The sequence below is a fragment of the Lutra lutra genome, chromosome 14, assembly GCF_902655055.1.
Source record: "Lutra lutra chromosome 14, mLutLut1.2, whole genome shotgun sequence".
NCBI lineage: Eukaryota > Metazoa > Chordata > Mammalia > Carnivora > Mustelidae > Lutra > Lutra lutra.
In genome coordinates this window covers 18,519,962-18,545,449 of record NC_062291.1, presented here as the reverse complement: position 1 = coordinate 18,545,449, position 25,488 = coordinate 18,519,962, and the positions used below count along the sequence as shown (strand labels likewise).

General features: G+C 38.0%; 1 protein-coding gene across 1 annotated transcript in view; it reads left to right on the top strand.

The window, feature by feature from the left end:
- PCDH15 (protocadherin related 15) overlaps window positions 1–25,488 on the top strand; it is a 1,821,443-nt gene that overhangs the window by 676,025 nt on the left and 1,119,930 nt on the right. Inside the window, exon 3 of the mRNA XM_047702331.1 lies at window positions 23,298–23,347. The gene's annotated coding sequence lies outside the window, so the exon portion shown is untranslated. The remainder of the gene's footprint in view (window positions 1–23,297; window positions 23,348–25,488) is intronic.

The following is a 25,488-nucleotide window of genomic DNA, read 5'->3' as shown; positions in this document are numbered from 1 at the left end:
ATGTTAAAATTTTTCTTAAAGCGGGGCGCCTGGGTGGCTCAGTGGGTTAAGCCTCTGTCTCGGGCTCAGGTCATGATCTCAGGGTCCTGGGATTGAGCCCCGCATTTGGCTCTCTGCTCAGCAGGGAGCCTGCTTCCCCTCTCTCTCTCTCTGCCTGCCTCTCTGCCTATTTGTGATCTCTCTCTGTCAAAAAAAAAAAAAAATTTCTTAAAGGTAGCTTAAATTTACTGCATAATAGCTAATTTTCTTCTGGAGAGCGACACAAAAGTAAGTCTTGGTTCTTCTGACAACGTTGCAGATATTTAGAAACACCTATCATAAGTTTTCACATTATTCTCTCTGCCAACTAAAGAATATCTAATACTTCAGTCATCACTTATATTAACAAATCAAAAGGCCAAAGAACTACATGGTTTTTCATGTGATTAGTCTCAGAGAGCATAAACAGTAATTCGCTGGTATTTATACATCTAGGGAGTAAAAGAGTTAAGATTAGAACCTAGATTTTATCCTTCAAGAGTAGTTTTAATTGAAAAAAAAAAAAAATGACCACAGTGCCTTAACTATTCTTAAAGAATCAGACAATTGAAGACATTGGTTGAAATCTCCATACTATGGGTGTTACAGCTTCCATGAGTCTTCTGGCTTTTATTTCATGGGGACAAGATGGCTATTGCAGCTCCTACCAATAAATCTACATTTCAGAGAAGTAGGGAGAGAAATGTTCTTGCCTATGCAAAGAAAACACAGGCTCAATCTAGAATCCCTAAAAAGACCTTCCACTTGTTTATCCATTACCTGAAGAATGGAGTCATAGAGTGAGTTATTGGTCAGTCAACCAGCGGTATATGCTGAGGTATCTACAAATCTTTTTTTTTTTTTTTTTTAAAGATTTTATTTATTTATTTGACAGAGAGAGAGATCACAAGTAGGCAGAGAGGCAGGCAGAGAGAGAGAGGGAAGCAGGCTTCCTGCTGAGCAGAGAGCCAGACGCGGGGCTCAATCCCAGGACCCTGAGATCATGACCTGAGCCGAAGGCAGCGGCTTAACCCACTGAGCCACCCAGGCGCCCCGGTATCTACAAATCTTAGATGTGAACCCTGTTTACAACAATCTTCTGTCTAGTTTATTCCTTGCATGTTGTTATTTCCAGAATGATAAGCATTTTGGTCATCTTTTTATTCACATAATGCTATATTAACAATAAGAATGACAATAATTAATTGAACACTGGAGCATGTGGTTTGATTGTTCCATATGATTTGACGATCATGCCTGTGATATGTGGCTTGTCTCAGTACCTTGCTTTGCCTAGTGATATGGGATAAGAGTGCCATGTGCCACATCCAAGGTAGCCATCATAAGATTCCATCTTTGTTTTCCTTTGCCACAACAATGGCACATCCCAAGCTATTCTTTCAGCTTAATCTCTGAGTGAAGACAGCAGATGTACAGGAACAGCAGTCAATGTGGTTGAGCATCGTGGATGACAAGTCTTTGTTGTCATGTCAGACATTCAAGGGATTTTTAGTATCCCAGCAAAATCTGAGAAAAGCTGACTAATTTGTGAATAGCTGAATAGGTGCTACATATACATTTTTTGAGTGTGATATTCAACACAAATCAATAAAGTAAGCCAAATTTTTGTCATTTTTCAAAGAGGAACTGAGGCTTAGAGAGACTGAAGACATTTCCTAAGGTCCCACAGTGGATAACTAAGAGCGACATTCAAATTTCTAAAATGAGACCCACTACTCCAGATTTGTTCTCACTACTAAGAAGCTCCATGGAAAATGAGTAACTTGGGCCTGATTTTATGTATTCTTAAGGAAATCTCAGATCGAATTGCTACTTTTTGGCACACGATCATCTCAGATGGTAATAAAATAAAACTTTCCTCAACTGATCTTCTCAACATAAATATTCTCAAGCTATGACATCATAGTTAAATAATTGAAGCAATAACTTTTAAAATTAGATAGCATCAATCAGTTCAACCACGTGGATTTTCTAAAAGATATTATTACCAATTTTGAATTTCTGCTCCAAAAAACCATTTCTTTAAATCTACTTTATAGTCCAGAAGGTATACAGATAAAAACTTAGTAGAAAGCTAATATTATATTCACCCTTATGTCAATTGAACAAGAAGAAATTTTACACACAGTACACTTTCTTTTTTTTTTTTTTTAGGATTTTATTTTTAGTTTAAGAGAAAGATAGAAAGAGAGAGTGAACACAAGCAGGGGGAGTGGCAGAGGAAGCAAAGAGCCGGACATGGGACTCAATCCCAGGACCCTGGTATCATGACCTGAGCCAAAGGCAGACACTTAACCAACTGAACCACCCAGACACTGCAACCGAATATACTTTCTATAAGAAGTGTATACAAAAACATATATTTTTTATGGTAAATGCTTATACTGTTGAATACTCCAAATGTGCTTTTGAAAGGGCATATCACTGGGGAAGGAATTCAAATATGGACATATTTTTATGTAAATCAAATGTTATACTCAGTATTTTGGAAGACATCTTAGTTGGAATGCTCCAGAGTTTCTGAATATACTCTTAGCAGTGATTAGTGGGAGACAAATGATGCAAATTTTTCAGGAGCTGATACCGTTCACATGCTACTTCATAAGTTATATTTTCACCACCTGATTTAGGGCTGCTGTGAACAGCAGCTGTGAACAGCGTGGGGCTCTCTCCCCTCAAGTTTCTCTATTAATTTCTGGTCGTTGAATATCAAACATTATAAAAGATGAGAGTACACTTTCTCTGTTTCCCATGATTTGCTATTCTCCCACCCAAATTTTACCCCAGAGTGATGTGATTATAGAGTTGTATTATTGAGACAGTGGATGTATGGATGATGAAATGCAGAGAATAATTATAGGCAAGATTCATTAGACAAAATTAAGGCAAGGTCTACAATAAATGTCACTCCTTGCACGGTGTTTGACTTTCTAGACTATTTATATGTATCTTTAACTCTGGTAGCTAATCCTCCAAATGCTTAATTAGATAAAGGACTTTCTAGTGATGGTAATCACTAAGACCGTTCAAAAGTAAACTGATGAAACTTCTGTAGATTAGGAAGCTTGTCAAAGATGGAGTGAGTTCTGTCATCAATGCCTACTCAGTTGGCCTGCTTTCTTATCCAGGTACACATACTACTATGTTCCTTCTTTCTCTCTCTCTCTCTCTCTCTCTCTCTCTCTCTCAACACACACACACACACACATATTCACCACAGTGCCAAACCAAAACGAAGTTCTCTAAAGCAAACCTTCAGGTGTACAACATAACTCAACTCATCACATCATTGGGAAATACATATTTTTAAATACTATAGCATTTCAGGTATAATACTGAAACATATCAGAATGAAATCCTTAACAAATAGTGGAGTTCCATTTTAAAGGTTGCCTAATGCTTAGAAAGTTAAGAGCTCAATGTAGTCAAATAATGAAAGGAAATAGTGTGCAGGCAGGTGGGCTAGGGTGCTGGATAGAATTAGATTTTGAAGTTTAAGCACATGCAGGTGGCAGCTCTCCCATTCCTCTGTTCTGGTATTAGGAAGCCCTCTAATAGCCTTACTGTCTTGGAAAGAGACAATTGTCTTTTATGATAATGAGCAGTTTTCTGCATCGCTAAACTTACTGAATTGTGTTAGTTGCAACAGTTCTCTTTTATTAATAGTATTAGAAAACTCACATTTTATAAAGGTATAAATTGTATAACTCTTAATTTTATTTTTCAAAATAACATATTAATGTAATATATTAAAAATTAAATTAATGTAAAATATCCACAATGAGCAGAGTATCAGAATATCGGGCCATATCACTTATTTGCACATCTATGTTGGGCTCTGGTCTTGACATGGCATTGTTTTTGTTTATTATTTTTGTTTGTGTTTGAAAACTTATTGGATTTTTTACTTGTCTTTTTTTCTCAGCTTTATTGAGATATACTTGACATATAACACTGTAAGTTTTAAGGGTACAATGTAACAACAGTTCACATCATTGGCAAATACATGTTTTTTTTTTTTAACTAATATAGCATTTCTGTTATAGTATTGAAACATTTGAGGGTTAAAACCTTAAAATTTTATTAGGCAATGATACAATATCAGGTTAGACAAAAGAGGAAGTCAAAGATTCTGGACAAAAATGAAAAGAGATTAACATTATTAAGACTTTAGGTTAATATATATTCTTTCCACATCCTGTACTAGTAGAATTAATAATAATCTAAAAAGCATAGTTTGCTACAGTTAAAATGCAATGGATGACTAATAGAGGAAAATCTGGCAGAATTTGGTAAAAGGTTAAAAATGTGTTTTAAATTCTTTTCATTGTTTTTATGTCTCCCACCTGCCATGCTCTTCCTATCCTTAATTTGTGTATTTGAATTATGCTCTTACATGGTATAAGTACATTTTGTAGTTTATTGGCTTGTAGATATTCTTCTTTCAAGACACTTGCCCTAATCTTTTTACCTCACTTGCTAAACCTACTGAACCCTCCTTTGGGATTTGGCTGCTGGGTCCAGTCCTGCTGGATCTTCTCTCTAGCCATTGTTCTTAGAGTTTCCTTTTCCTCGACTTCAAAACCCACCAGTTTCCATCACTCCCATCTGTGATCACTTACATTTCTTCTTAATACATCGGGATATAATGGATTGGGTTGTTTTTGTGCTGTGACCCTCCTTTTTTCCCATCAGGAAACAAAGTCGAGCACTGAGTAACTGAGGTGTGATTGTAAAAGGCCAGGGCTCAGATATCTTTCTGCACAGGAGGTCCTGGCCTAGGTCTGATAGTGACTGTCCCCACAGTGGGAAACACCATGGCCACTCTTGTATTTGATTCCCAGTGCCATGTTTTCTCTGTGTACTCAGGTCTATTATTTTAATTCCATGTCTTTCCTCTAATCCCTTTGTAAACTTATGGCAGTATGATGGAAATATGAGTCAGGATCTGTGTGATAAGCTCAGCATCTCACTCTGGATCATCTCAACTGCGTCAGTCAGCACAGTGGCCCATTAAGAGACCCTGCTGAGCTCCCTTCCAGTCTCAGCCCTAGCATTCTCAGGCTGTGCAATGCTGGCTCGGAAAGCTTCTCTGGGTCTTATCTTCCTCCATCTGTAAAATGAGAATATAGATCATAGCTATTGCAGAGTTTTGTAACAAAGATTTTAAAGTTCATGCATGAAAACTCCAGTACTTCTCTCTTTTGGCTTTTTTTCCCACTGGTGTCATTTTCTTCCAAGTCCTGGTATTATCTTTTTTTTTTTTTTTAAAGTTTTATTTATTTATTTGATAGACAGAGATCACAAGTAGGCAGAGAGGCAGGCAGAGAAAGAGGGGAAAGCAGGTTCCCTGCTGAGCAGAGAGCCCGATATGGGGCTCAATCCCAGGACCCTGGGATCATGACCTGAGCAGAAGGCAGAGGCTTTAACCCACTGAGCCACCCAGGCGCCCTCTGGTATTATCTTTTGAACCCACATAGCCAGCCATGTCTCAACTTTTTTATTTATATCCACCCGTCTCCTTCTTTAATCAGTATCATTTTAGTATTTCTGTCCATTGTAGCAGAAATTCATTCTAATTGATACAAGGTCGGCTGTAATTTAGCTTCGTTAGAGAACATGTCTCTTCCTCTCAAAGCAGCCATGGGGAGAAATGAGGTCATTCTAGAAAATCTCAGCTTGGGTCGCCTGGGTGGCTCAGTCCTTAAGGATTTGCCTTCGGCTCAGGTCATGATCCCTGGGTCCAGGGATCGAGTCCCATGTTAGGCTTCCTGCTGGGCAGGAAGCCTGCTTCTCCCTCTTCCACTCCCCCTCCTTGTGTTCCCTTTCTCCCTGTGTATCTCTCTATCAAATAAAAAAATAAAATCTTTTAAAAAATTAAAAAAAAAAAAAGAAAATCTCAGCTTATTTAGGGGAACTGTACCTCGGTCCTAAAAGATCTACCTCAGAACAGAGCTGCCAGAAAAAGCTGGGAGAGTGAAAAATAAAAACTTGGTACCTGAGTGCTAAATAGATGCTTTACCTCATCCTTCCCTGATTGATCCCTATTTTATTCATTCATTCATTAATTCACTCATTCATTTTCATACTTGCCTCTTCATAGTCACCTGTCCTGCCACCTGGCTTATCTGATCCATCTGTAGTAATGACAGGTTATCCTCTCTAACAAAGGTTATTTAAGAAAATGGAGGGATAGTGAGCTAACATTCTTATTATGGTTAGGTTCTCTGATAAGGGTAAATATATGGTACACAGGAAGCAGTTAGAATGCATCTGAACCCTGAGAGTTGGATTCCTGAAGGTAACATCTAGTTCAGTCTTATCAAAGATGGCTAATTTCAGTGATGACACTAAGAAAAATTTCACTTTTTTCCTAACCAAGCAGGCCATTAAACAGAGACCTTAGACACCCAAATATGAGGAAAACAAAGGATATTGTTAATGCTGCCCTCTCCTGACCTTCAGATCTCTAGCAAGAAGGTAATCGAGGTCCTTGTTCAGGAAGATGCAGGGCCCCCCAACTCTACTGATGAGGAAAGTCTTGATAGCCTCTGGATCTCTGAGCCCTCCTGGATCTGCTCTTCTAGACAGAGAAGGGAACTTTGTCAGAGAATCCCACCAACCCAGCAGGTCCTCAGAAAGAGGGCCCCAAGTCCTTCACTTTATGGGACTCACTTGAGGTTGACCTGATGTTCATGGAGAATGCCCAGCTCTCACAGGTGTGATATGGGTATGTAATTTCTCACGGATTCCTGAATATTATGTTGCTATGAATCCCCCAATTTTTAAAAAAATTGTGTTAATATATAATGTATTATTTGCCCCAGGGATGCAGGTCTGTGAATCCTCAGCCTTATACATTTTACAGCACTCAACATAGCACATACCCTCCCCAATGTCCATAACCTGACCACCCTCTCACTACCCCCCCACTCCCCAGCAACCCTCAGTTTGTTTTGTGAGATTAAGAGTCTCTTATGGTTTGTCTCCCTCCTGATCCCATCTTGTTTCATTATTTCCTTCCCTACCCCCCACAACCCCCCAACCTACCTCTCAAATTCCTCATGTCAGAGAGATCATATGATAATTGTCTTTCTCTGATTGACTTATTTCACTCAGCATAATACCCTCTACTTCTATCCACATCGTTGCAATTGGCAATATTTTAATTTTTGAGGGCTACATAGTATTCCATGGTATATTTACACCACATCTTCTTTATCCATTCATCTGTTGATGGATATCTAGGTTCTTTCCATCATTTGGCTATTGTGGACATTGCTGCTATAAACATTTGGGTGCATGTGCCTCTTCAGATCACTACATTTGTATCTTTAGGGTAAATACCCAGTAGTGTGATTGCTGGGTCATAGGATAGCTCTATTTTCAACTTTTTGAGGAACCTCCATACTGTTTTCCAGAGTGGCTGCAACAGCTTGCATTCCCACAAACAGTGTAGGAGTGTTCCCCTTTCTCTGCATCCTCGCCAACATCTGTTGTTTCCTAACTTGTTAATTTTAGCCATTCTGACTGGTATGAGGTGGTATGTCATTGTGGCTTTGATTTGTATTTCCCTGATGCCGAGTGATGTGGAGCACTTTTTCATGTGTCTGTTGGCCGTCTCGATGTCTTCTCTGCAGAAATGTCTGTTCATGTCTTCTGCCTATTTCTTGATTTGATTGGATTATTTGTTCTTTGGGTGTTGAGTTTGATAAGTTCTTTATAGATTTTGGATACTAGCCCTTTATCTGATATGTCATTTGCAAATATCTTCTCCCATTCTGTCAGTTGTCTTTTGGTTTTGTTGACTGTTAACCTTTGCTGTGCAAAAGCTTTTGATCTTGATGAAGTCCCAATAGTTCATTTTGTCCTTGCTTCCCTTGCCTTTTGTGATGTTTCTAGGAAGAAGTTGCTGCAGCTGAGGTTGAAGAGGTTGCTGCCTGTGTTCTTCTCAAGACTTTTGATGGATTCCTGTTTCACATTGAGGTCTTTCATCCATTTTGAGTCTGTTTGTGTGTGTGGTGTAAGGAAATGGTTTAGTTTCATTCTTCTGCATGTGGCTAATTTTCCTTCTAGCATTTGTTGAAGAGACTGTCTTTTTTCCATTAGATTTTCTTTCCTGTTTTGTCAAAGACTAGTTGACCATAGAGTTGAGGGTCTATTTCTTAGCTCTCTATTCTGTTCCATGGATCTGTGTGTCTGTTTTTGTGCCAGTACCATACTGTCTTGATGTTTACAGCTTTGTAATAGAGCATGAAGTCCAGAATTGTGAGGCCACCAAATTTGGCCTTTTCTTTTTCAACATTTCTCTGGCTATTTGGGGTCTTTTCTGGTTCCATATGAATTTTAGGATTATTTGCTCCATTTCTTTGGGAAAAAAAAAAGAAAATGATGGTACTTTGATAGGGATTGCATTAAATGTGTAGATTGCTTTAGGTAGCATAGACATTTTCACAATATTTGTTCTTCCAATCCATGAACATGGAATGTTTTTCCATTTCTTTCTGTCTTCCTCAACTTCATTCATGAGTACCTGATAGTTTTCTGAGTACAGACACTTTGCATCTTTGCTTAAGTTTATTCCTAGGTATCTTATGATTTTGGGTGCAATTGTAAATGGGATCGGCTCCTTATTTTCTCTCTCTTCTGTCTTGCTGTTGTTGTATAGAAATGCAACTGATTTCTGTGCATTGATTTTATATCATGACACTATGAATTCCTGTATCAGTTTTAGCAGTATTAAAGTGGAGTCTTTTGGGTGTTCCACATAAAATATCATATCATCTATGAAGAGTGACAGTTTGACTTCTTCTTCGCCAATTCAGATACCTTTTATTTCTTTTTGTTGTATGATTGCCCAGGCTAGGGCTTCTAGGACTATGTTGAATAGCAGTGATAATAGTGCACATCTCTGCCATATTCCTGACCTTCGGGGAAAAGCGCTCAGTTTTTCTTCATTGAGAATGATATTCGCTGTGGGTTTTTCATAGATGGCTTTGTTGATATTGAGGCATGTACCCTCTATGCCTACACTGTGAAGAGTTTTAATCAAGAAAAGATGCTGTACTTTTGTCAAATGCCTTTTCAGCATATATTGAGAGTATCATATGGTTCTTGTTCTTTCTTTTATTAATGGATTTTATTACATTGATTGATTTGTGGATGTTGAACCAACCTTGTAGCCCAGGAATAAATCTCACTTGGTCGTGGCGAATAATCCTTTTAATCTACTGATGGACCCTATTGGCTAGTATTCGGGTGAGAATTTTTGCACCCGTATTTATCAAGGATATTGATCTGTAATTCTCCTTTTTGATGGGGTCTTAGTCTGGTTTTGGGATCAAGGTAATGCTGGCCTCATAAAATGAGTTTGGAAGTTTTCCTTCCATTTCTGATTTTTGGAACAGTTTCAGAAGAATAGGTATTAATTCTTCTTTAAATATTTGGTAAAATTACCCTGGGAAACCATCTGGCCCTGGGCTCTTGTTTGTTGGGAGATTTTTGATGACTGTTTCAATCTCCTTACTGGTTATGGGTCTGTTCGGGTTTTCTATTTCTTCCTGGTTCAGTTTTGATGGTTTCTATGTCTCTAGGAATGCATCCATTTCTTCCAGATTGTCAAATTTGCTGGTGTTTAGCTGCTCATAATATGTTCTTATAATTGTATATATTTCTTTGATGTTGGTTGTGATCTCTCCTCTTTCATTCATGATTTTATTGATTTGGGTCCTTTCTCTTTTCTTTTGGATAAATCCAGCCAGGGGTTTATTGATCTTATTAATTCTTTCAAAGAAACAGCCCTGCTTTCGTTGATTTGTTCTACTGTTCTTTTGCTTTCTGTTTCATTGATTTCTGCTATTATCTTTATGATTTCTCTTCTTCTGCTGGGTTTAGGCTTTCTTTGTTGTTCTTTCTCCAGCTCCTTTAGGTGTAGGGTCTGGTTGTGTATTTGAGACCTTTCTTGTTTCTTGAGAAAGGCTTGTATGGCTATATACTTTCCTCTCAGGACTGCCTTTGCTGTGTCCCAAAGATTTTGAGCAGTTGTGTTTTCATTTTCATTTGTTTCCATGAATTTTTTCAATTCTTCTTTAATTTCCTGTTTGACCCATTTATTCTTTAGTAGGATGCTCTTTAGCCTCCATGTATTTGAGTTCTTTCCAACTTTCCTCTTGTGATTGAGTTCTAGCTTCAGAGGTTGTGGTCTGAAAACATGTAGGGAATGATCCCAGTATTTTGATACCAGTTGAGACCTGACTTGTGACCCAGGATGTGATCTATTCTGGAGAAAGATCCATGTGCACTAGAGAAGAATGTGTATTCTGTTGCTTTGGGATGGAATGTTCTGAATATATCTGTGATGTCCATCTGGTCCAGTGTGTCATTTAAAGCCTTTATTGTCTTGTTGATTTTTGTTTGTATTATCTGTCCATTTCAGTGAGGGGGTGTTAAAGTCCCTACTATTACTGTGTTATTGTTGATGTGTTTCTTTATTTTGTTATTAATTGGTTTATATAGTCGGCTGCTGCCATGTTAGGGGCATAGATATTTGAAATTGTTAGATCTTCTTGTTGGACAGATCCTTTGAGAATGGTATAGTGTCCTTCCTCATCTCTTATTATAGTCTTTGTCTTAAGATCTAGTTCATTTGGTAAAAGGATGGCTACCCCAGCTTTCTTTTGATGTCTGTTAGCATGGTAAATTGTTTTCCACTCACTTACTTTAAATCTGGAGGTGTCTTTGGGTCTAAAATGAGTTTCTTGTACACAGCATATTAATGTGTCTTTTTAATTTAATTTAATTTTATTTTATTTTATTATTTTATTTTATTTATTTATCCATTCAGATACCCCGTGTCTTTTGAATAGGGCATTTAGCCCATTTACATTCAGGGTAACTTTTGAAATATATTAATTTAGTGCCATTGTATTGCCTGTAAGGTGACTGTTATGTATATTGTCTCTGTTCCTTTCTGGTCTGTTTCTTTTAGGCTTTCTCTTTGCTCAGAGGACCCCTTTTGATATTTCCTGTAGGGATGGTTTGGTGTTTGCAAGTTCTTTTAATTTGTGTTTATCCTGGAAGCTTTTTATCTCTCCTTCTAATTTCAATGACAGCCTAACTGGATATAGTATCCCTGTCTGCCTATTTTTCTCGTTTAGTGTTCTGAATATATCATACCAGTCCTTTCTGGCCTGCCAGTTCTCTGTGGATAGGTCTGCTGTCAATCTAATATTTCTACCATAGTATGTTATAGACTTCTTGTCCCGATCTGCTTTCAGGATTTTCTCTTTGTTACTAAGACTTGTAAGTTTTACTATTAGATGATGGGGTGTGAACCTATTTTTATTTATTTTGAGGGTGGTTCTCTGTGCCTCTTGGATTTTGATGCTTGCTCCCTTTGCCCTATTAGGGAAATTCTCTACTGTAATTTACTGCAATATACCTTCTGCCCCTCTCTCTCTTTCTTCTTCTTCTGGGATCCCAATTATTCTAATATGGTATCACTTATCTCTTGAATTTTCCCCTCATGGTCCAGTAGTTGTTTGTCTTTCTTCTGCTCAGCTACTTTATTCTTTGTCATTTGGTCTTCTGTATCACTAATTCTCTCTTCTGCCTCATTTATCCTGGCTGTAAGAGCCTCCATTTTTTATTGCACCTCATTAATAGCTTTTTGATTTCAACTTGGTTAGATTTTAGTTCTTTTATTGCTCCAGAAAGGGATTTTATTTCTCCGGAAAGAGATTCTTTAATATCTCCCATGCCTTTTTTGAGCCCAGCTAGCATTTTGATAACTGTCATTCTGAATTCTAGTTCTGACATATTACCAATGTCCATATTGATTAGGTCCCTAGCCTTTGGTACTGCATCTTGTTCTTGTTATTTGTGGTGAGTTTTTCTGCCTTGTCATTTTATCCAGATAAGAATATATGAATGAGAGAATAAAATACTAAAACAGTGGCAAAGACCCCAGAAAAATATATGCTAAGCAAATCAGAAAAGACTCAAAACTGGGGGGAGAAGGAAGGGGGAAAATTTTTTAAAAATTAAAATATATATATAAATAGCTATAGGTAGATAGATATTAGACTGGTGAATAGAACAGAGCCACTCACTTGATTCTGGGTGTATTCTGGTCTCTTAGAAGAAACTACCTCCCAAAATTTTAAAGAAAGGAAAACGTATATATACAAAAAAAGGGTAAACATGATGAAGGGATGGAATATGACTGTAAAGATGAAAATTAAAAAAAAAAAAGATTCTAAGAAAGGAATTAATAAGGTAAGTTGCTTGGGAAAAAAAAAGAGAAGAGAATGTGATCAGGCTAGAGACTAGAACAAAGCCACGTGCTAGATTTAGGGTACATTTTGATCTATTAGAAGAAATTGTATCCCAAAATTTAAAGAAAAAAAAAACCTATATGTATTCAAAAAATAAGGTTAAATAAATGAAGGGATAAAATATGACTATAACAATGAAAATTTAAAAATTTTAAAAAGGCATTATTAAGATAAAATAGTTTTTAAAAAAAAACATTAAATGTGGGACGCCTGGGTGGCTCAGTGGGTTAAAACCTCTGCCTTTGGCTCAGGTCATGATTCCAAGGTCCTGGGATCAAGCCCCACATCGGGCTCTCTGTTCCCTGGGGAGCCTACTTCCTCCTCTCTCTCTGCCTGCCTCTCTGTCTACTTGTGATCTCTGTCAAATAAATAAATAAAGTATTTTTAAAAAAAAACATTAAAAGAGGAAAGAGGAAAAGTTAAAAAAATAAAATAGGAAAATATTTTTTAAAAATTGACTTTGCAAGAGTGAAGGATCATGGGGAAAAAGCCATAAATTCTATGTGTTGCTTTCCCTTATCTGTGGAGTCCCATAATTCTTGTTGATCCATGACTTGGTCTTGACTGGATGTTCTTGCTGATTTTCTGGGGGAGGGGTCTGTAGTAGTGATTCTCAAATGCCTTTGCCAGATGCAGAGTTACACAGCCCTTGCCAGGGGCCAGGCTAAGTAATCTGCTCAGGTTTACTTTCAAGAGCTTTTGTTCCCTGAAAGCTTTCCGTAGAGATCTGGAGGATGGGAATGAAGATGGCAGCCTCCTGATCTCTGCCTGGAGGAGCCGAGCTTGGGCCCCACCCCTCAATGCGCCCTCAGAAAAACGCGGTCAATCAGTCCCATCTTGCTGGTGTCTGGCCGCACTCCCTGCTCATCAGGCCTGTGACCGAGCATTTCTATCTCTGGTGCACAGCTCCATTTGGAGTCCCTAAACCCAGCAGATTCCTGCCATGCACTCCCACACCACTCCTCCCAGAAGAGGAACATGAGTCTGCCTGAATTTGCCACTTGTGGGGTCCCTGCTTGAAAAGCAGTGGGCTGACTGTGCCGCTGATGATGGTTTAAGGTAATCCCAAGCTGAGAGCTCACTGCTCAGTCCTTCTTTTTAGTTGGCTTCCCCGCTCTTATACCTGGGAGCTCTGCCACCCTCAGACGCCCCAGGTATTTCTATGACCCTGAGGGACCTGAGACCACACTCTCCCCACGAGGGCTCCACCCCCGCTTAGCCCCCGAGTGATGTCCCTCAGTGGAGCAGACTTCTAAAAGTTCTGATTTTATGCTCCACTGCTCTGCCACTTGCCCAATCCCCCCAATTTTTTATAGTGCAAAAACAGTCGTGCCTAAATCATACTACTGTATAATCATAAATAGGTACCATTTGATTTATTACTTTTTTTGCAGTAATACACTTAAGGAACAGTTTGGGGATCAGAGTATATTTCTTATTTTCTTGGAAGCACCACCTCCACAAAAGCAAATCTTCCCAGAGGACCTTAACACTATTCATAGCAACAACCCAAACAGTGGGAAGGTGTCCTATGAGGCCTGAGGAGGGTGGAGACCATTAGTATCCACACAGGCAAAAGACTTGGAATGACATCAGAGGTCAGCGTCTGAAGTCTTCCTCACATGACAATGCATCCTGGAGTGATTGTCACCAGTGAATATGCTGAAAAGTGTGGAGGGAAACTTAGCGAGTGTGGAACAAGGGCTGCTTTTTCATTCGTTGTCTTCTCCCTGTACTTTGGAGAATAAAAGCAAAGGAGGAAGGAGAATGTATCACTCTAGACTGGGTGGAAATCAGAGGTTTCTAGAGTCACTCTTTTGGAAACCTACCTGGGATATATTTGGAACTTATTTAACCTGATATACAATAGTTATTCTAACCAACATGTTTTTCTGGTTTGGTAATTATGTCCTGTTTTCAAGAAGAAACAATATGCATTTGCATGATAATTGAGTAGCTAGTGATGGATCACTGTAGACCCATGGGGAGGAGTCATCTCTTTTCTCTGTGACTTTTACCATGAAGGGGTAATGCAGATGGACATTGTCCCTGCAGAATCAGAACATGAAAGGTCACATAGTCCCACATGTAGCTTATGGGTTTATGGACTGCATATGGCGATAATACTCCTATTTACCGAATAGTTGCTATTTTCCAGGTAACATGGAAAACTGAGGGGCTAACAACTATTAGGGCATGCCCTCTCTACCCTAGGACCTGGAAATCTTGTGAGGGAGTAGATATCCCCATAACTCACTGCATGCCCAGCCAGCTGCATGAGCCAAAGTCTATACTGCTTCAGAAACAGAGCGTCTGTGAACCAAAAAGTGGGAAAAGCATCATTTGGGTTGTTCCTATGTATGTGACAGAAGGGACATGTTCTGACCCAAAAAAAGTTATCTAAGGGCATAATATTCTATGCAAAGCTGCCGATTGGTGCCTGCTATCTGGTATATGAGGACAGAGCACACCTTTATAAGCCAATGCCCTTAGCTTTTGAATTTCCACAAGTACTGTGCTCTCTCTAACTGCTCCCGCTCCTCCAGGTTATCTCCCAAGCAAACTGGCAAGGGGGTGGTGAAGACTGTCTCTGAGCCGCAGTTATAAGGATCTAGCACTGGGTGAGTCATCTCACCTACATCAGCTCTTACAACTCCCAACACAAAGCCAGTAGTCATAATTCTGAAATTAAACAAAGAAAAAGCAAAATAAAACTTGATGTCTTTGGTTTCTGTTTTCTGTATGTATGTATGCATTTATGTTGTCGTGCATTTATTTACTTTATAATCGGAGCTTGGTAACATGGCTAGTGGTTTTGGATGGAGGTATACTTTCATTGTTGCCATTGAAATTAAAAGCAGAGAGGAAATGGAAATGACCTCATCAATTTCTGCCCCTTCTACACAGGGGTGTGTTTTAAAGACCATATCCAGAGAGCAGACCCCTGGGTTCTCCACTATTAATAATGCTGGTGCCGATTTCCATATGGATTATATATCCTGACACTGTTTAAATACAACGTGGGCATCAGATTCTCTTGGTGACCTGGGGAATTCCCGAGCCACTTGGTTTTGATTTCTGTTGGCTGCTGCATGAGGACCATTGGATTTAGTTGTTTGGTAGTTTGGTGTGGAGGACGCTGAGTCTGACCTTCAAGTGAAAGGAGGGGTTTGCCTCTTACTCTTTTGTCCTCATTAGTGATTACCCTCTGTGTAAGCCTCTGGATTGTGCCTTGTCACCCCAGGGGAGGCTGAACAGGATTGACCAAATTAGTTTCATCTGAGTATATTTAGAAAGTAAATCTGTTAATCTGCATTAAAGTGGCTTAGTATGTTCAAAATGAAATGTCCAGAGGGAACAAAGTGTATATTCATGATGTACATGCAACGTATTATTGACAGGACACTTTCGCATGAGCCAGAAACTTTCATCCCTGTTCCTTCCCACAGAGAAGTGTGCCTCGTCTTGTCTTGGAAGAGACAAGGGCATCCGGCTTTCTAAGGATAAGGGCAATACTCTCATTCATAACCTAGTTTCCTTGAAACGTCTTGCCTTCTCAGGCTCCCTGTAACAGTCCTAGGACCTGGCATTTCTTATGTTTGCATGTAATCAGACATTCTCTGAGCCATGACTAAACTTTAAAATAATCCAAAATTCAACAAATTAACTCGTTGCAGCAGGAATGAACGATGATATGGAAGCATTTATAAATGCATGGTTTTATTTCTTTGACAGCATTTTGGACCCTGGCTTCACTGTGTTCATCACATCATTTCTCACTGAAATCCCTTGGGAATTCTGGGATTTAATGCATTTTGGTGAAAGGAATACACACACACTGTTTGTGTTTAGGATGATACTGAAAGAATGGAAGGGATTAAAGCCTGTGTTCAACTTCTGATGGTAACTTTTATTCAGTCCTTGCTTAAGGCAAAGGAAAAAGAAATGCTTTGGGTATTGTCCTTTTCTTCAGTGTGTGCACATCTGTGTGGTGGGGCATTGTGTCACTGAGGAAGGAGCCCAGCTTCCAGGCCAGATACTGCCTCTGCCACTTCTTCACATGCTGTAGGACCCCAAATCACTTGCTTTCCTCATAGGAGTTTGACAGGGTGATAGTAGTATCTGCTTCATAGCGGGACCAAAACCAAATTGCAGGGCCCCAACCAAAGTAGGTAATACAAAATGCCTCCTCTGTGCTGACTGTTCCTTAGGAAAAAACTGATTTTTAAAAATAATTATGTTTTTTTTTTATTTTATGCAAATCCTAATCCACCCTCTTGCATTGTCTCCACACTACGTCTTGTCCTTCTCATGAGCCACAGTGCCCAAAATGGCACATGGAAATTGATCATGGCTTGGAATGTGGGGGTTGCCTGAAGTGGTGTAATGAGATTGGAAGATTGCTGGAACATCATTCAGTTTTTGTTTGCCTGTTTGTTTGAGTTGTAGTTTTTTTTCTTATTTTGAGCTACCTAAGAATTGTGTTCTACTTTGATGGGAGTTCAAGACAGAGAACCAGCTTCTTTATGTTCTTACCCAATCTGCTGTTACGTAGCTATATCATTATAAATGTAGTATAATGGAAGCTATAATTGGGATAATGAAACTGTTTGCCACGCTGTTATGTAGATTTTGTTTCAACGTGAGTTTTTTTTCCCTTTAATCACCATTCATTAAGATTAAACCAGTTTAATTTAGAAGTGAAAATATTTAGAATAGACATTAAAATAAATTAGTGCTACAATCAAAGATAGAGTTGTATTTAATTATCCCCTTCCCTGTAGATGTGTCATCAACACTACAACCTTACGTCATTGGGCAGAAGTCAGTTATTTCAGTTTCTTCCCCCCTTAAGATTTAAAATTAAAATATATAATTCTAAGAAAATAACATTAAATATACTTCCACTGCAAGTCATCTAATAAGTTTACAAGGTTCAAGTTAAAATGAAGGAGGAAAAAAATCCTCAAAGGGCAAAGGTTTGGCTTTCCTTTTATCTTTAATTTCAGAGCATAAAATCACTTCCTTAGCATAAATCAAATTCAATAAAAGTGATAAACTGAGGGCATCGATTTCTTGTTGAAAGAAATAGAACATCATCATAATTAAAAGTGGGCAAACATATGTGATTATTATTGATGCCATAACAGTGATACCATTTGATTGGGCAGAGTACCCTGGGAACAAATGTCAATGAGACAACTTGGCTTGGCAGCCTACTGCTTTATGGGCATTGTGGGCGGGACACAGCTCTTCATTACCGTCCTGACAAACAAACCAGATCATTTAAATAACCCCAAAGCACTGCCTTCCAAGGAAGATGTTCAGAATGTCATGTTCATGCAAATATGACTTTGCATAGAACCTGTTCTCTCATTTATATTTTTATGTTTCACATTTCATTTTTGGTTTTGCAGTAACTGTACCCTCTTCAAGCCTGTACAGAGAAATACTCTACAGAGGAAACAAAGTGACCGTTATGTTCTTACAGTTATTTTCTTTGGGAGTCTTACAGATTTTCCTGAACCAGGGAATAGAAACCTTCCATAGAGATCATTCCTAATGCTGTACAACCATTCAGTTAAACACTTGGAAGATTGCTAACATTTGACATCTTACTTGCAGAAGGGTCCCATCTTCAGTTGTTTGATGAAGTAGCCACTTCCCACCCAAGATACACTGTACGGTTCATTCCACGGTCATGGTCATGATCCTCCTGCTTGCAAACACCCACTCTCCTTCCTCTGTACTACCCATCAACACCTTTAGGAAGGACACTTCCCTCGCCTGCTGGCATTGGAGTAAGGGAAGGGCAATGAAAGCAAAGTATAATTTGAAAGACAAGAGATACAAGCTATTATTTGTCGAGTGAAGCAGATTCTGTATAAGTGTGTCCTAAAGATAACCTTCCTAATACACAGTAAAAGGAACCTGCTCCCCCTCCTCCCCCCACCCCAGAGAGGTGAGGCATCTCAGCCAAGTGTATGAAGCCCAGAGTGTAGCATAAGAGTGTGCATCTGTCACTGTTTTTATTTTATTTTTTTTATTTTTTTTTAAAGATTTTATTTATTTATTTGACAGAGAGAAATCACAAGTAGGCAGAGAGGCAGGCAGAGAGAGAGGAGGAAGCAGGCTCCCTGCTGAGCAGAAAGCCCGATGTGGGGCTTGAACCCAGGACCTGGGATCATGACCTGAGCCGAAGGCAGCAGCTTAACCCACTGAGCCACCCAGGCGCCCCTGTCACTGTTTTTAAATTCTAAACTCCTGGTGTGCCTGGGTGGCTCAGTGGGTAAGCATCTGCCTTCAGTTCAAGTCATGATCCCAGGATCCTGGGATCAAGTCCCACAATGGGATCCTTACTCAGTGGGGACTCTGCTTTTTCCTCTACTGCTCCCCCTCCTGCTTGTGGTCTTTTTCTCAAATAAAAAAAATCTTAAAAAAAAAAAGTAATAAGTCCCAAGCTCCTTTCCCTCCCACTCCTCCACTTATGGAAATAATTAGCTCATGATCAGATGCTGTATTAATCATATTGTGTTTCCAGAGCAGGTTACAACCATTTTAGGGAGTATATAATTCTGCTTCCCTAGGAAGGGCATTTGGGATTTTACTAGGAAATTTTGCATCTTCTGGTTTGAGGCGTCCTTGGATCAGCTCCATCAGATACCACGATGAACCTGATCTAGTTTGTTTTTCTCACCCTGCGTGATGCTTCATGAAAACAAGTTTGAAGCTTATTGATTAAGCCCAGCAACTCAATATCAAGATATAAAATGTAATCCATTTTAGGGATATAAATGAGAGGGGCGTTTTTTTTTTTGTTGTTGTTTTTTTGTTTTTGTCTGTTTCAGTTATGTTAAGCTGATTTTGGTGAATTTTTGACTGGGGTTTACCAGCTTTTTGCCGAACATGTTCTATGATGATTATCAAAAAGATTTTGTCTGTATTTATCAGTATGGATATCTGGGTGAATTTCATTATTGAAGATTTATCTTAAAGATCTTCAAACACATAATTATAAAACTATAACTGAGATGAAATTCAGCTTTATTCCTTCTTAGTAATTTTTTTTTTCCTAAACCTAAACATATTTTATATAATTTATTTTTAGGACTTTTTGATAACACATACATTAGGTATGAAAGAAAGGGCTATAATATTTCACTCTTTTTAAAGTCAGTTTATTAGAAGAACTGTGTATGTTACACATTATCTTACAAACATTACACTTGTATCTTACAAACATTATCACGTCATTTTTGGTGTGATTTTTCAGCAGAGGTGATGATTATGATATTCGTATGAGAACTTTGTAAGATCTTAGCTGCCGGCTAAATTACAATAAGTAAATGTTGAAAAAATATTACATTTGGATGGAAAGAAATCTCTAAGATTATGTGCTCACAAAATAGAGTGTGTATGTGTGTGTGTGTGTGTGTGTGTGTGTGTGTGTGTGCATTGCTAAAATGTGAGGGAATAATATTATAATCCACATTCTTGAATAAATGAGATTATTGGCATGCACTTTATCATTAGGCAATAAAATTATCTCTTATAAACACTGAACTCTGTATCTGAAAGCAGTTATAGAGAAATTTCATAGCGGTTTGATACTGATGGGTGAGACTCTTCACTGCAAAATTTACCAAATAAACAATTCAAGAAAAGCTTCAACCCTGACACGCTTGTTGCCGTGTTCTGTGTTAACATCTACTTGATGGTCGTAATCATGAGGCCTTGAGCACAAAAGATATGCTTGTGGATATTAAAATCTGTGCTGGGTTTTTTACTAATTAATCCCAGAAGCAATCAGATCATTACATGAAGGCTGATATTGTCCTAATTTTCTCCTGACAAGCTCAAGGGGAGGGCTTTTGAAGAGCTTAGTGTGGTTATTCTGAAGGCAGAACGTTCTGTGGTAGAACTTTCCTGCACTAGGACTGACCTGAACCACTTCTATTTAAGCTGTACCCTGATTTTGTACACAACAGTGATCTAGGACTTACTTGTGATGTATTGTTGCCTTTTTATCCATTTCCATATGCACCCTGCTTGTCAAAGCAGACATATTTTGGTGACATGTTTGTGTTAAAAAAATTAATAATAATAATAAAATGACAGCATGTCGAAGGCAGTCCTGAAAAAGTCTGCAGAATAGGAAGTGCCTATGCCTAGATATTTTTCTGTGAGAAGTCATGGAGCAAAATTAGTTTCTTCCTTTTGACATTCAAGCAAATTTGATTATTTTTACTAATTTATATAGTACCTTAACTTAAAGCAAGCAAGCTTTATGATAGACTTTGGAGGCATTAAACAAAGATTATTCAAGACTGTGCTCAAATCTTCCTGTAATCCACACTGTTCAGTATCTCAAGCTGCTGCCATTCCACTCGCAACCCTCCTTCCCTAACTGACCATTTGTCACTCTCACCACCTGCGAAAATAAAGTCTGCTTCTTTTATGGTTATTGCATATAGCTTTATTATAATTGCCAGGGTACAAGTTTTAAAAAAAATTGTTTACTGGTATATCCCAGATGTCTAGAAAAATGCTAATTACATAGCTACAAAATGACCAATAAATATGTATTAAATGAACACATAAAATGTTTATGCAGTTAATAGCAATGGCCCAGCAACTCTTGAGAACCTTTGAAATTTGTCTGTTTCCAATGAGAATTCATATTTGGAAATATGACACTTTTGGGATAATATCCAAGTTTTTGGATAAATAGTTATATATACAAATGTATAGTCAATTATTTTCAATTATGAACTAAAAGGAAAACAATCCCAGGTATGGATTTATAAACTTATAAATCTGTATTTCTCATTTTTGTGCAGCTGAATAACAAAGATAGAGCCACTGAATCACAGATAAACTTTTTTTTTTATATTTCTGATGAATACAAAATTGGAAAAAAAGCAAAAATTAAAGATTTTTAAAGCATCTTAAGGAGAACAGTTTTAGCATCAGACCTTTCCATCATCTTTGCACATTGGGACATAAGTTGGATTCACTTTATATTCATTTGATTTTCACAAATAAATATTCTAAGTTCAACAAGTGAATTATTTATGGGTACTTCATACAGTTGAATTTATTTTCATGTGATATCTTTTAAAGTGACAGTAGTTCCTTTTAAGATGGATCCTAGCTCGAGCTCTGGTACCAAGATGTTACATGATCTTTAACAGTACACTGCCTTTCAGAGCACCATTTTATACCCCCCAAAATGTGGGGATCAGTCTCCATGTCCTCCGAGGTTCGTTCTTCTTCTGTGATTATATGCCTGTGTATCTTAACACTTTTCTGATTATGTGTCTTTTTATTTTACTATATGCAATTGAATTTTTATATTAAAACACCTAGTATTAGCAAAAATATCTGGATCCACTTTTAATTTACCATTTCTACATTTAGAAAAAGTGAACATGTTATATTAGTTTTAGAATTTGACATATCTTATAGTTTGTGCTATCTATTAAAGATACAACATATCCTATGACGTACTGTACTACACACAACAGATCTCTTTTCTGTATGATATATATATATAAATATGACTTTATAAAGTTTAAGATAAAAAATACTTGTCATGTTTCCCTTGGGAACTATACTTTACTTTCAAAAGGGAATTGGGGCGCCTGGGTGGCTCAGTGGGTTAAGCCTCTGCCTTCGGCTCAGGTCATGATTTCAAGGTCCTGGGATTGAGCCCTGCATTGGGGCTCTCTGCTCAGCAGGGAGCCTGGTTCACACTCTGTCTCTGCCTACCTCTCTGCCTACTTGTGATCTCTCTCTCTCTGTCAAATAAATAAATAAAATCTTAAAAAAAAAAAGAAATTACTCTCATTATCAGGAGCCTGCCTTGTTCTACCGAAATGGTATTATACTTTCACTATCTCATTTACAGAGAAAAGTTAGGTTGCTTAAAAAAACAGACAGAAAACCCAAAAACAAAACAAAGAAACCTGATGAATTTAAAGAGCATATTTTGTTAATATTAGTTTAGGTGATAGCTTAGTTATCTTGCCCCAAATATGAAGTTAGATACCTTGTCCTGAAGCCAGCACAATAAACTTTCTATTTTTTGATATGCGAAACATAATGCTAAACGAATTATTGATATTTCAGTTATTTTGCCCCAAACTTTATTTCGTCTTTTCCAAATAGCCAAAGCATTACAGTGTGAAATATACTTGTATTTGTGAAGAAATGAACGTACTGAATGTGTTATAAGAAGAAGGATTTTTATTTTTTAATTTAATTTAATTTTATTTTTTTAAAGATTTTATTTATTTATTTGACAGACAGAAATCACAAGTAGGCAGAGAGGCAGGCAGAGAGAGAGAGGGAGAAGCAGGCTTCCCGCCGAGGAGAGAGCCCGATGCGGGGCTCGATCCCAGGACCCTGGGATCATGACCTGAGCCGAAGGCAGAGGCTTTAACCCACTGAGCCACCCAGGCGCCCCAAGAAGAAGGATTTTTAATGCCAATTATGTTATTCCTCAGGTATAACTACTGTATATGTTAGTGTACACATTTGTGTGTATTTATTGTCCAGGTTGGCTAAAACTTCTTGTTTACTGAAACTAACCGCAACATTTTTTATGCTTTATTTCCATATTTCTTGTGAAACTGGAAGAATTAGCTTTCAAATGATCCAATAGTATCTGGACCTAAAAACCACTGAAAGTATTGTTAATACACATTTAATGAGAAGTAACAATTTTTAATGATACAGTCACACCTTATGTTGATTTCTGTATGTGAGAATATATAAGGAGAATTATAAAAATTATATCAGTCCTGGAAGTTATGAGGAAATATTTGATAGGTAACAAGTAGTTTTGCCTTAATTGCATAACTAATCACTCGGATTCACATTTGAAAGTGCGCTTGACTCATTACTTCTTTTTATTAACAGGAATTTGCACTGTCATGTCCTGAATACTGCATACACGAGCTACAAATAAGGTAAAGTACGGCGTATTTTGTTTTATATTGACGTTGACACAAAAAGCCTCTTGTTAATTGTTGAGTAACTGAGAACTGCGCATCGTCAAGAAAACTGTAAGTAAATTTTGGGTTTGGAGATCGAAGTTACAGTCATCATCGGTATGTCGGCAAATTGTTACTATTCTTTGGTTTTATTGAAAACCTCCTTGCGTGGAGATATCCACCATTTGCTGCTTATTCTCCAGTGTTAGTAGTTTATGGCAAAATAAAAATGCTTGATTGACTTAATTTTTCTGCCATCCAGGAAAGACTTTCTTGCTGAGCATCATGAGGCAGATGTGAGGCCGCCATTGATCCCCCTCATGTAGAAACATCTGTCCAATCCAATGGCCACAAGGACAGAAGCATAGAAAGCATACATGTCCCAGTGCTAGGAGAAACATAAAATCAATGATTGTGAGTGTGAAACAATGTTAAGAAAGTGAAAAGAGTCCACTTAAAAAAAAAAAAAAATATGTGGTTCTCTATTCTCAACTTCATATTGGTTTATCTGCGTCATTAAAAAGTGAGCCATGGGGCACCTGGGTGGCTCAGTGGGTTAAAGCCTCTGCCTTCGGCTCGGGTCATGGTCCCAGGGTCCTGGGATCGAGCCCCGCATCGGGCTCTCTGCTCAGCGGGGAGCCTGCTTCCCTTCCTCTCTCTCTCTGCCTGCCTCTCTGCCTCCTTGTGATCTCTGTCTGTCAAATAAATAAATAAATATTAAAAAAAAAAAGTGAGCAATGTTATTGAACTGACATAGTATCTGAGACTATAAATTAATGGTAGACATTTTGTTTACCCCTTTATATATACTGGGCACAGATTTTATAACAGCAAAAACATTTTGATATGCAAATCCATTCACTTGGGCTCTTGTTCTCTCCCAAGAGGCTCTTGTCAGTCTACTTTGGGCTACGCACCTGTTAACAGGAAGGATTGAGGGGGCCAGGGCAGAGATGTTCTTACTTGAAAAGCAAATGCCCCTGGTGAAGGCCTGGGCTTCTTAGAGGGCTGGATGGCAGGAAACATGCTTGTTTGAAAGGTCCTGTTGGTGTGTCTTGGGGTTCAAGTTACAAGGACCTGGGCTATGTTATTGCTCAGAAAGCAAATTATGTCTTAGTCTCAGAAATGAATCAAGGGACAAACATCACAGTTCAATATATTAGTCTTTTTTTTTTTTTTTCATTCTTAGCTTCTCATCAGAACTTTCAAAACAGTCTGGGTGGAAGAATTTGGAATCTTTCCAATCCTTGTATTTCTCAGCTGTTTCTCTTCTGGTTTCGGAAGGAGGTGGGATTAGATCTCAATACACATATTTCTAATAATTGAAAATAGTAAGACAACATTGAAAATTGGATGAAAAATAACTGATTTGCATTTATATTCAATTGTTTTGTTTCTTGAAAAATGTCCTTTGATGCCAGTGGATATTTTTTCAATTCATTTATCACTGTCGATCATATAAGTTTAAAAGAACAGTAGAAAGTTATGTGTGATTAAAAAAAAAAAAAAAAGTCCCTGGACCTATTTAGCTTGTCTTTTCTAGCTATATCTCCCTGAAAATAAGAACTCATTTTTCCTTCAATCCTTGATAGGATTAATAATGAAAGTAGAAAATGTCTTGCAATAAACCAGTCCTAAATTAAGCCATCTAAGTTTTTGCCTTCTTCAGGAATCCTGTTAGTGGTGTAACACAGTTAAATCTTAAAATAATTTTATTAGTCTGACAAATGAAATGCAGTATGTAATGCACAGTGGCCAAACTTTCTCTAAGGAGTTATTCAGAATAGTGATGAAAGAATTCACTCAGTATTGAACCTGTTCCTTGTCTTTGAGGTATTTGTCTGGGTTTATGATCAAGGCTCATCCAGACACTCAGCTTAAGAATTGTTATGACTTCGGAAGTCTTCTCTATGTGTTTGGTCCAATCTTCTCACTGCCTGAGTGGGAATAATCTGTAGACATATAATCGCCAAGGCAGGGAATCTAGGATTTCTTTTGGATGTGCTCTTTTGTTACTGACTTTTAGGAGAAGAAAGGGGAATTAAGACTATCCACAACCCAAAGGATCAGTATGTGTCGCTGTTCTATGCTTATCGGGGTAAAAGTGAATATACATT